Source organism: Megalobrama amblycephala, linkage group LG1 (genome assembly GCF_018812025.1).
Source record: "Megalobrama amblycephala isolate DHTTF-2021 linkage group LG1, ASM1881202v1, whole genome shotgun sequence".
Lineage (NCBI taxonomy): Eukaryota > Metazoa > Chordata > Actinopteri > Cypriniformes > Xenocyprididae > Megalobrama > Megalobrama amblycephala.
Genome location: NC_063044.1, coordinates 21,233,419 through 21,246,539, shown reverse-complemented (window position 1 = coordinate 21,246,539; position 13,121 = coordinate 21,233,419). Strand labels below are relative to the sequence as shown.

The 13,121-nt window shown below is 40.5% G+C and overlaps 1 protein-coding gene, 1 long non-coding RNA gene and 1 pseudogene across 3 annotated transcripts in view; 2 read left to right on the top strand and 1 right to left on the bottom strand.

Annotated features, from left to right (window-relative positions):
• The window catches only part of LOC125244061 (stonustoxin subunit alpha-like), a 1,172,099-nt gene that overhangs the window by 764,764 nt on the left and 394,214 nt on the right, over positions 1-13,121 (top strand). The window lies entirely within an intron of this gene.
• LOC125249163 overlaps positions 1-13,121 on the top strand; it is a 49,432-nt pseudogene that overhangs the window by 28,612 nt on the left and 7,699 nt on the right.
• Positions 8,107-10,079, bottom strand: LOC125245337. The gene is made up of 3 exons (XR_007179493.1): positions 9,058-10,079; positions 8,525-8,649; positions 8,107-8,409 (listed from the first exon to the last, which is right to left on the bottom strand). It is a non-coding gene; the product is annotated as an uncharacterized LOC125245337 (long non-coding RNA).

The following is a 13,121-nucleotide window of genomic DNA, read 5'->3' as shown; positions in this document are numbered from 1 at the left end:
ACATCGGGCACTTGACTGCTATATTAAAAGACGATTTTAATAGGAGAAAAATGAAAAAAACATGTTCGAACACACAGTGTATGACGCAAAATGATTTATTACTGTGTCATAAACGATTCATAACACTTTGTGATGGCACAAGGAACTAGGATCACAGAATAGATCAACTTACCAGAGCTGTATCTTTTCGGCATGATCTGTAAAGGGGGAAAAAAGCAAAAAAAAAAAAAAATTATTGTAATTTTATAACATTAATAAATTACTGTACGTGTGTAGTTGTTTTTTTTTTAGAAAAGCAGGCAACAAATATAACATCTAGAGACTGCAAGCTTTCAAACGATATATAGTTTGACAGTATTATTGTAAGTTTAGTCTAAGATATGACTGTTTTAAACATTTTTTACTTGTTTTATTGCAGTGACCTTCCAGGACCTTGGCTCAAATAACTCACCTGGCTGCTCAGGTTTAAGCCCAAAAATATATCTATACAGATTATAATTCATAAGAATCTCACGATACAGCTTTATGAACAGCTTGTACTGGTGAACTAACCCCAACAGTACCGATGGATGTTGAGAAATGTACAAACGTGCCATTTATAATAACACTTAATTGCATAAATTAAGAAAAATATGACAGATTATCTCACCTCTCGTGATGAGTCAGCATCAGTAATGAGATCCACAAAATGGAGGTCGTTAAATTCCCCTTTGTTAACCAATAGCAGCCCTTGTTAATTACCATGACAACTAATCACCTGTCCAAGAACAGGGAACGCCCTGAAAAGAGTGTTTTTTTGGGTCAGTATTATTTTGCCCTCAATTGTTTTTAAATTAAACGTGTATAAAAAATGTGTGTTGCATCAAAAAAAATACATGACAGTAGGAACGTTTCAAACATTTATTATTACAACAGAACAGAACAAGAAAAGAACATTTAAAACAAAACAATTAAAAGAAAACGGTTTGTTTCCGGGCCCTCTTTGCCACTTTCATCAACATCATCCTCTTCAGGGGGGGAGAGGTGAGCCCGAGGGAATCCTCTCTTCCTCGGAGTGCCGACATTGCACCTCTTGGACGGTGTAGTCGGCTCCTGAAAAAAAGTGAGAAAGAGTCAGCAAACACACCTACTCAGCGCACAAACGGTTAAACGAGCCCCCCCGTGAGAAGACGGACTTACGGAAGCGGATTCCCTCGGGCGTTTCTCCCCGACGGACTGCCAGAGGGCGATGGACTGCCAGGAGGCGATGGGCTGGAGGAGGTGGGCGGGCTGCCGGCGGGTGCCGGCCGCTTGCCCGAACTCTTCCCGGCTCTCTTTCCAGTCTTCTTCCAGGCCTTCGGGGACCCCGGGGTGGCGTCCTCACCCTCCACGGCCGCCTCGAACAGGCGTCCAGGTTGAGAGCGTAGAAGCGGTCGGCCGTGGAGATGTCATGGCACATGAATTGTGCCACCTTCTTCCGATCCCCGGGGGGTGTGCGAGTTCTTGGCCTGTGCAAAGAGAGGAAAGCACGGTTAGAAACGACAAACGCACGCACGTCAGAAACTGGCGGAAAGCTGCGGGGGACCGCTTACATGAGTGGTGATGGAGGTCCGGATGTCCGTGAAGGTGGGACTCCCTGGGAGGCCCATCCCAGCCCATGCTTCCTGAAAATGTCAGAGAGATGAGTGTGAGAGGAGGCAAAAAACTCACCCAGAATGTCAGGGATGGCGGCCTTGGCGGAGGCGACGCACTGGCGGAGAGTGGCCTTGGGGATGAGGCGGCCCTCCTTGGCCTGCTTCACCCTCACCTCGTGCATGACCACTTTCCGCCGCACTGACCGGATCATCGTTTTGATCTCCCGGTTCAGCCCCACCATGACTGTCCGGGAGAGTCGGCAGGTGGGCGGCAGGTTCTCGGCCAAGTAGGCCAGGAACTGGGCCACGTTTTTCAGGTAGTGGTGCACCGTCGGCTCTGCGATCTTGGCCTGGTTCAGGCTGTTGTGCCAAGACCGCATCCTCGCCGTTTGGTTGAGGAAGCCCAGGCTGGCTAGGTCGGTGTGCCCCGCCGCCATGTACCCAATGAAGTGGTGGATCCTGAAGATCTTCGAGGCCACGTTGTTCATGAGCCTCTGTCCAGGATCCGCCCCCTCCTGGTGGCCCCGGTAGTCCTCGAGGAGGACGTCTGCGAAAAGAAAACACACAATGGGGTCAGAACAGAGCAAGAAACTTTGGCCGCAGAGCGAGACGGGGAGAAGCGACAGAGCGCGGTACTCACTCAGGGCCACCACGTGGTCTGGGAAGGGGTGCTTTTCTTCGCCCGGGGAGGAGGAGGTCGACGCCTTGGCCGGCGGCTGGGGGGGCGGGGGCCCGGGTCCTGGCGGTCTGCCTCCTCCAAGGGCAGGGCTAGGGGCTGGTCTTCCTCGGCCTCTCCCGGCGCGAGGGGGTGAAGGGAAGACAGCAGCCTGCCAGTCACCCGGGCGAGCTTACCCGGGAGGGCTTACCCCGCGACCTCCTCAGCAGCAGGCGGTAGCGGCGAGTCACCTTCCTGAGTGACTCGCTCAGCACGTCGACCTGCCGGCGGAGGTTCTCCTGCTCCCCCGCTGCCTCCTCCCCCGCTGCCTCCTCCCCCGCTGCGCCTCCGCAGCAGCAGCAGCATCAGCAACTGGGTCCTCCAGGTCCCCTGCTAGGTCCAGGGTAGAGACCATGGCCACGGCCGGGTTGCTGGCCCGCAGGTTGGCGAGACCCTCCATGATCTTCTTCCACTTGAGGGTCTCCGTGGCCTGCCGGCGGGCCGCGACCATGATCTCAGTGTGGGTGGCCAGGTGGCGGTCCATCCGGGAGGTGTATTTTCCGCAGGCGGGCAGGGGGCAGGTGCCCTTGTGCACATCCACCCTCCCGGATGGAATGGCCAGTAGTAGCTTTCTCTCCACCTTATTGCGGACACCGTGGCTCACCCCCAGGTGCTGGCTAAGTTGACTGTAGCCACGGTGGCACAGCGGGCAATCGCTGCTAGGCATATCGTGTACGTATATAATAAAATAAAACTATAGATAATAAAATAATTAACAAAATCAAATATATAATATATAACAATAACGGCAGTGAAAAACACAAGGTGCAGGAAAACAAAACGGTGAAACAAAAGTGCGGAAGTTGTCGGCAACCGTGGTGCAGTGAGTGAGGGTGTAGGGTGATCGGAAGTGTGGTGCAGGTGAAAAAAAGTGTAAATGAATGACAAAGATTGTCGGGGCAGAGGCCTTTTATATACTTTTGGGTCCAACTTCAGCTCAAAGGGATGGGAAAGAGGACTGAGGAAAAGGCCAACCAATCAGGGAGGGAAAAATAAGGGATGGGAAATTGGATCCAACCTCAGTTCAAAGGGATGGGGAATTGGAACGAGGAAAAACCAAGCAATCAGGGATGGGGAAATTAAGGGATGGGAAATTGGATCCAACCTCAGTTCAAAGGGATGGGGAATTGGAACGAGGAAAAACCAAGCAATCAGGGATGGGGAAATTAAGCGATGGGAAATTGGATCCAACCTCAGTTCAAAGGGATGGGGAATTGGAACGAGTATTGCATCATTTATTTAAAGACACAGTGTTTGTATATGATATTTCACATTTAATGAATAAAAGTTTTTGTGGATTAAAACAGGCTCGTTCGACAGGGGACCCCGAGACCTTTCCAACGAGTCCCTGCTCGAGCTCCGGGGCCACTCAGTCCCCAAGATATTAATTTTTAAAGTTTCAACAGGAAAAAGACCAAAACGATCCGGCGCGTTTCAAAATGGCGGCGCCCATAGAAAAGCGCCATTTTCGTCCAACTTTTGCTCATAACTCAGGAACGCAAAGCTGTAACCCAGAGGGAAAAAAATTGCGTTGTCGTAGAGTTTCGCGCTTCGGGCCCCAAGTCGGGGCCCCCGGGGGGTCGGAATCTCAAATCTAGAGGGCCCGCGACCTTTCGTCTCCGCGCGGGGGCCTCCCGAAAATTTAGTGGGTAATCGGGCAGATAACGGGTCCGTGGGACTGGCCGTGGCCTCCCGGCCCCACCCACGGTCAGACCAATGGAGAGAGGGGCGAATAATTAGCTTTGGGAAAAAATAGTGGGTAATCGGGCAAATAATGGGTCCGCGGAATGGGGGGCGTGGCCTGGAAGTGGTCAGCGAGTCACCTGATCGTTTTCCCACCATAGTGGGTAATTGGGCAAATAGTGGGTTCTTGGGACCCTGACCCTCACTGACCCCTCCATAGAAACAACAGCCATTCGTTTAATGGGAGATCGGGCGTTTAGAGGTTTGGGTGGATGTGGATTGTTTTTCTGTAATCTACCAGCAGAACTGGAAAATATGTTCGCATGAGATCGCATTACAGCGGAGAATTCAAATGTCACAAAAGTGCGGCTCATTCACCTTTGCCTGCTCTAGCTGCGTTCAAACACGCGAGCCATATGTATATTTCCCTCAGCACAGCAGCACATGAGTGTTGTTTGTTTTTTGCCCACAATGCGGTAAGAACTGGAGTTTGAATAACAACACATGAAAAATACGATTGTCATGATATACACGCAGAGCGCACATATGATCAGTGCGGACCTCTGCTTTGTGTTTGACAACACTAGCCACGTGGATCCTAGCTCATATACAGAATAAAGTATTTTTATAGAATTTTTATAGTTTTTATAGACATATAACTTTCTCCTGCACCAAACTTGAACCAGCACTGTGTACATACTTCATCAAGTCTTCTTCAAATGAATTATATGTACAAACTGGACACTGATACAGTGGTGTAGCCATCTGAATGCAATTACACGATTATTCTAATAGACAAAACACTGATTTTGAGACTGCAGTGCTCGTAAACGTAATCAAAGTAGCCTATTATTAGCCCTATTAAATATTATTTCGCATTTCTCCCTTGCGCTTGGGAGTTTGTCGTCATTTTCTCTGTGCTTCATATATTATTATTCATTATTCTGTATAATGAGTGTGTTCTATGTCTGTGTTTCATTGGTTGTCCATCTTGTATGACTCAAAACATGAAACCACAGGTGTTGGTAATAATAATTGTAACTCAAGTGACATTTGAAAAGTAGTCCTGTCCAAATAGTGATATAATCACTATATACACCTAAACCTACCCATCACAGAAAACTGTGCACATTTCTCTTTCTTGCAAAAACTCATTCTGTATGATTTATAAGCCTTTTGAAAAATGGGGACATTGGGTAATGTACTCATAAGTCACCCTGTCCTTGTAATACCTATGTCATACTCATGTCACTATACAAATTTGTGTCCTAAAAACATTATGCCATAAAAACACATGCACGCGCACACACACACACACACACACACACACACACACACACACACATGTATTGCTATCTTACTGAGGACATTGCATAGAAAATATCATTGACCTGATATCAAATCAATGGAAGTCTATCACCTAACCCATCCTCTACTCCTAAACCTACCCATCACAGAAACATGTAACCATCACTAGAAATAAAAACATATTCTGGCTGATTTATAAGCCTTTTAAAATAGTGAGGATCAGTCAATGTCCTCACTAGTGGGTTGTGAAAGTATTTTACAAAAAAGTGAGTGGCTTGGGTCCTAATGAAATTCATATGGGCAAAAGGCCAATCCCATATAGAGGCCACACATGGGCCCCACATAAAAGTATTGTATTGGTTAATGCTGGGACCAAGATGGGTCTTGTGCATGTTTTCCACTTGGGGCCCATGAGTTTGCCTACTCATACAAGATACCTCTGAACAAGGCCACCATGACCTTCAGACTTTCGAACTCTGTTAAGAACACAGAGATCCGAGCCTTGCGTTTTAACATGAGTTCTGGATGCTGTGGCCTGTACTTGTTGAAGAACTTTTATTCTGGTCTTTTCCTGAACTGTCACCTCATTTCTATCTGATTAAGAAGCCTTCTGTAGTACACAAACACACTGTTGGAGAGGAAAGGAGACTGCTAGGCTCTGGTTCTAACTATCAGCAGTATACACTCCTGGGGTGTTGGTCAGGACACAAAGAATGAGGAGACTGGAGCTTCTTTCCAAAGTGTATTGAATATTAGTCTACAAATAACAAAACATAACAGTGTAAGTGGAAATAGATACATTGTTACAAATCAGACATTCCTTAACAGCTGCAGTTTTAAATATGCAGAGGATGTGCAATGGAAGACAATATAACTAATGGTCTGGTCCCATGAAATGACTTTGGTATTATTATATATATATTAATAAATCCAGTTACATTAACAAACAATGCAATTTCCCAAATAACCATCAAAAAGGCAGTAATACTGGGTAAATCTTTACAAAGTATCAAACATGACCGATTATAGAATGATTACTATGTAAACTGTAACATCTACATCTGTATTTGGGTCAATGACGTGACGCTCATTTTTTTGTGTCCTTATAGTTTTACTTAAATTTAAAAGGGTAAAAATTGCAAAATAAATTAGTAAATTACTTACATACATTCTCTTTTTTGAGGACCAAGTCTAAAATTTCTGGTTTTAATCAATTTTGAGAGAATATTTGGGGATTGATTGCAAAAATGTCAATGTGGTGTAACCGTAAAAACTTAGTACCAAATAATTGATCTTGTTTAAAAAAGGTGAAATTCTCAATAAAACACCATATTATCTAGTTTGGCATAATCTTACATTAGAACAATTTAATAGTAAATAAAAATAAATTTAACATCATTGTTCTGAATATTATAAATAATTTGTGGAATCATAGGAGTCAAGTCAAATTCCTTAAGTGTCAAGGTGGTGTAACCACTATTCAAGCAGCCATTTTGTTAATATTGTGCAAGAAAACCATGTGACAGGAAATTATATCACAAAGAGGGACCCCTGGTGACACTAAATGCTGCATGCAAAGGTTAGTAACTGGCTGCGTCCGAAACCGCCTACTCAATGAGTAGGTACTTAATTTCAATAAGTACTTACTTAACGAGCGCCAAAAGAGTAGGTACTTAACAGCCAAATCTCGTTGAGTATGCGAGATCCGAAAATAATCCGCCATGTTGAGGTTATCATGTGACCTACGAAGTTATCACAAGTGCAACAACTTAAAAGAGTGACAGGTTAAATTCTTCTATCTGTTAATATCTTGATATTGATTAAACTGCTTATTTTGTGGTCTTGTTGAAGAAACAGCTGCCAGTAATTTTGTAATTGTAGTAGGCTACAACTAATATATTTTGGGTTAATTTAAAGTTCTTATATTTTTATAATGTGAGTTTATTTTTTGTTACAAATACCCAAATCCGTGTGAATATGTTATTAATTTCTTTATTTTATATGCAAAAATATCCATCCACAAGCATAAATCAAAATTTTTGTTTTCCCCTTTTTCTTGTGGAATTAGCTCTAATTTCATCCCTCAGGCTTACAAATAATAAATAAAATAAATACTTTTATGCATTATGATGAATTCAAAATATTTAACCTTGTCATCATGCTTTATGTGTGTATATAATTTCAAACGATGATGTATACGAACACATTTTTTTTTTTTTCATTATTATTGTTCATTGTTAAAGATACATCTGGTATTTTCCCTGATCTTGTAATTATAGGTCCTGCAATAAAAATAAAGATATGAGTGACAGGTGCACTAACACCTCACAGCACCAGTAACTCATCAACCCTACCTAGTGCGGTTTTCCTCAGTGTTTGCAATGTCTGCACAGAGGAAACGTCAGCAGCTGCTCGAAGATCTCACCTTTGGAGAAGACTGTTGATTTTATACTCAAAAAATGTAAGTAAAATCTACTTGAAATTAAAATTACCTCAGAATGAATTGCTTTGCTAGCACACCCCAACATTAACCATGATAAACCAAAACTTAATTATATTACTTTTCATATTAATTCTTTAGTAAAACAAGCAAAATGTAATGTTTTGTTATATGACAGCTGTGCATGAACACACACTAGACAAATACAGCTGATGTGAATACATCTCCATTTACAGTCAATGAAAGCATGAAGTAATAAAATATATAAATTTACTGATAATAGCACAATTAAAGTAAGTAAAGAATTAATAAAAGTAATAATGACAATAAATAAATAAATGCATGTACAAGTCAACAACACACAAAACAAAGCTTTATTCAAATGTATTGATCTAACAATCAGGTATTTACAGTCCTGCTGCCATCTCACACAATTCTGCAGCTTTATTCTGATGAAGCAGCTGATGAACACCTTCATCCATCATGTCCCTCACTGCTGCTCTTCTCAATGGAGACATCGTTGATCCAGAGGATGAGGAAGATGATGATGATAATGGACCCCTGAACCCCACAACCTTGAAGCAAGAGTGGGAGAAGATGTGCGGGACAATCTGCTGCTGCAAACATTCATGTGCTCTCCATCAGCATGACTGAATAAACAGATGAAAACCTTTTACACTTCATTCATGTCAGCATTCAGTTTCTTGCCATACTTCATTTCATATTTTTACAATTACATGATGATTTCTTTTGTATCTTCATTACTTTTGTGGTGTGGTGGGTTAAACCACTGAGCTGGTCAGCAGAAGGTTTGCTTTTTCGATCTCTGCAGCGTCTCCACCAGTGTGTGCTTGATCCAGACACTCCAGGTTACTCCAATGGGATCATCCCTGTAATAAGAGCACTGTTAGTCACTTTAGATAACAGCATCTGCCAAATGTAAATTATTTTTTTTAAATCCTTTTTTGTTAGTGTTTCAAGCACAAATGCTAGTTGGGGGCATAAAGGGTTAGTTCACCCAAAGAAATAAATTCAGTTATTATTCACTTGCCTTCACACTGTTCAATTCCTGTGTTCTTTTTTTTTTTTTTTTTGATTTGAAAGTTGATTTTGATCAAGTTTGTCCAGCTAGTTTCTACAATATCAGTAAATGGAGCCTGACTTCCAGAAGCTTCATGACATTATTTGATGATGCTTTTGAAGCTTCAGTGTATGAACTGAAACCAGCAGAACAAACTTGACCAGAATCACATCCTCACTGTCCTTTGGTCTTTGTCTAGCTCTGGCTCAGGGCTCACTGAGGATGAAGAAATCACATCAACATCAGTCCAGATGAGGCAGTAAGGGCAGGAGGAGTGATGGAGGATCTTGTCCATGACACTGAACCATTCCCAGGATCTGCTGTGGTTCTCCATCCTCACTGCTCACACCCGTCTGAGGACATTTCACATCCTACAATAATGCACAAATATAATACAAAAGCAGTCATTTTAGCAGCACAATGTCATCTGATTTCTGTATTAGAAGTAACAAAATTATCTTTTTTTCCCTTCTTTTTTCCACAAATGCCACAGTCATCTTTCCTCACAGGTCCTGCTCCAACACAAAGCTCTGCAACAAATGCACTGACATCAAGAATCAGAAAAGTGCTGTAATAACTCTGTTTGAAATTACAATAAAATAAAATAAACTACAACTTAAGATTTAAATAGACTTTGTATTCATTTCTGTCCCTGTAACATCAGACAAGATTCAAGTTTCCTCTGAGATTTATGTGTTCAAATCTACATTTACATGTTGACGTAGTTGAAGATTTGTTTTAACTCACTTTTTATCCAACACAAATGTTCCTTGTTTTATTAAAAGTACTAGCGGACAAATAAAATAGATAACTTATGTCTGTCTAGTTGTGTACATTTGTTTATTTACATTACTTGCATTCATGTAATGTAAACTGTGTAGACAACAGTGAATTTTACATAATAGCACATACACATCACTCATGCAACATAATCCATCATGCATAAGTCATAATACTTTATATTCAGAATCAAATTTTAACAAGCATCCACAAAATACATGCCATACTAACGTGATCTGATGTGCTGCATCACGAAGAGTTTGTAAAGATCCATTTTGAGAGTTATACCCTGGATCGCTGTAAAGCCAAACATGTTAGTAGTGTGTCAGTCCAGTCCTCCACAAGCCCGCCCCAACAGTGACATAAGCCAAGAGGCAGAAAAATAACACCGCTGCCAGTAACAGATGTTGTGGTGGTGAAGACGAAGACAAACCGAAAACGGAAACCCTTCTTCTGTCACCACAGCAATGACAGGTGAGTTGTTTTTATACTTTCAAATATGATAAACCATTTAACATACTGTGGCATTGGAGTACCAGTTCTTTTATGACACAAGTAGACAAGAATTTTGTATATTGCAGAGCCTTGACTGAAGTGACGGATGAGGATTTGGAGTTACTGAGAGGATTGACAGGGACACCTATGAGCTACAGAGCAAACAGGCCCCAGTAGATGTAGCAGCAGGTCAGGAAAAGTACCTTCTTGGAAGTGGTTTGAGCTCCCAGGTAAAGCAGATTATAACTTGATACAGATTAAGATTCATTTATTATCATTTGTGCGCAGACACAGTTTATTACAAAAGAAAAACATTCATAATATAACACAAGAAAGTTTAAAAGGTTAAAAAATGATATACAAAATGCAACTGTGACAGGCAGAGAGATCATGGTCACATGGGTTAACTCAAAATCACTCGGCAACAGTAGAGAAGTCCATAACCTCCCGATCAAATATAAAGATACTCTTCTTATTTCTCAACTATAGCAAAAAAATAATTCTACTAAACTGGAAATCCAAAACTTTTATACATATTAAACACTGGATTAATATTCTTACAGAATACATCACATTATATACATACACCAATAAGAAAACTATGTCCATATTTACAAACATCTGGAACCCATTTCTACAATATGTAATTAATGAGTTCATGTGCCCATATAATCTTAGTGTAAGTGGTAAACAGATTTGGCTCGCTGTCTTCTATAGAGGGGCTTGGAAAGGATATTATACTCGAGCTCCGATTGCCCCCCTATAACAGGAAAACTGTACAAAAAGGAGGAGGAGGGATGCCAAAAGAACTAACAACAGGAAGAGGGAAGATGCTGGTTTTTCACTTTTTCACACAGGGCCATGTGGGTTTGGATTTTGTTTTCCCTTCATAATAAAAACCTTCATTTAAAAACTGCATGTTGTGTTTACTTGTGTTATCTTTGATTCATATTTAAATTTGTTTGATGATCTGAAACAATAAAGTGTGACAAACATGCAAAAAAATAATAAATAACTTTTTCACACCACTGTATTTAGTGACATGGTATTAAAGCTATTTGCTATCCTGTTTGTTGGCCTTAAAACGTCTTAAAAATGCACATATGTACACCAGGGAAATCTAAATTTTCTAGGGGACCAGGCCCCTGTACCCCCAAACAAACATCATTTTCTGACCAGGGTAATTATGAAACCCTGCGTACGGCCCGGCTTATATTCTATCTAATGAAATCTGAGGTAAATGTGTATTTCTACAAATGTGCGCACTTTTGGACTAAAATTTTGTATGTGTGTGCACTGTGATCAAAAATAAATGGGGCCAAACACGACTGAATGTAAAGGTTTGTGTCTCGTTATTCTATTAATAACTACAGATTGATTTTGCATTTCTATTAGAAATGAACAATTATTAGTGTCGTTGTAAATTGTGGTGCAAATATCTAAGCTATATAATACTTCAAATCTCAAGGTTAAATCAGAAGATTTTTTGTAAAATGTTTCTGTAACAGCTGCCAAAAAATAGTATACAGCTCCTCTGTGGTTTTTAACAAATTTTCAAAAAAAAAAAAAAAAAAAAAAAACTTTTCAAAACATCCCTTCTTCTGTTTTTTGTCACAGTTTTAATTTTAATATACAAAAACTATCTGGTAAAATAGTTGGATTTCTATGCACTTCTGTGATTGTAGACAACGCATGACTTTTATTTTGGAGTGACGACATGACGTCATAAGACTGCGCCGCGCTCCTGCATCTGCTGTGATTCTGCTGAATAAAGGTTTGTTTTAAGAATTTAAGCTGTTTTAATCGACAGAAACAGTTTTGTAGTTTCAATAGTTTTACCAGCGATGTTAAAATAGTTTATTTACTATTTAATGTAACATTATGATTCTTTATCTAACTGTAACGAAGGATATTTGTGTGAGTAAAGCTCATCCACTGATGAGAAACAGTAAACCTGCGTCTTATTTCTCTCTCTATATATATCATAAATCAGTTTATCATGAACTCGAGTTCAGTCTCTGGAGAGTAATGATGGAGAAACTGAACTTTTCAACTCCGAGTCAATTGAATCAAACACTGAGAAATGATTCAGTGAATCACGACTCGTGCTGCTCAAACAGTGAACATGAACGAGAACAACAAACACTAACAAACTAATCGTGTTTTCATCAAAGAGTAATCATTTAAATATAATTAATTAAATACTAAAATGTAGTTCACAAATATCTAAATATGAAGTTAATTAATTTGTAGTGTTAGTTTTGAGTGTTTTTTTTGTCGTCCAACAGGTCATTGAAGACTTTTAATTCTGTTTAATGATTCTCTTCTTAAAGATGGAGTTTATTAAAGAGGAAACTGAAGACAAGAAGATTGAGTTTAATAAAGATGAGACTGAAGACATGAAGATTGAGTTTAATAAAGAGGAGTTTGAAGAAATAAAGACTGAAGAAACATTCAGTGTGAAACATGAAGATACTGAGGAACAAACAGGTTGGTTTTATTCTCACAGCTGAACTCAGTCATTTGATCATTATTAAAATGTCCAGCTCTACATAAATAGAGAATATACTGAAGTATAATCTTACAGAAAATATTAAAGAATCCATTCATTCCAGCATAATATCATTCAGGTATAAATTCCTTGATCATGAAATGGTTTAATTAAGGTTTGCAGATGCTGAATGAATCAAATGATTAATAAACAGCAGCACAAACTGTGTGAAATCAGCAGCTCTTCCGGTGCACTCAGTGTCTGAATTCACTCAGTCGTTTCATTCAAGTGGACTTACTGTAGAGCAAGAGTTAGGGTTTGGTTTAGGGCTGGTTTCTTGTAATTAAAGGGTTAGTTCACCCAAAAATCAAAATTCTGTCATTTATTACTTACCTTCATGCCGTTCCACAGACAACATCACTTTAAAATTAAGTGTTTACATTAAATGTGATCCCGGACCACAAAACCAGTCATAAGTTGCACGGGTATATTTGTAGCAATAGCCAACAATACAC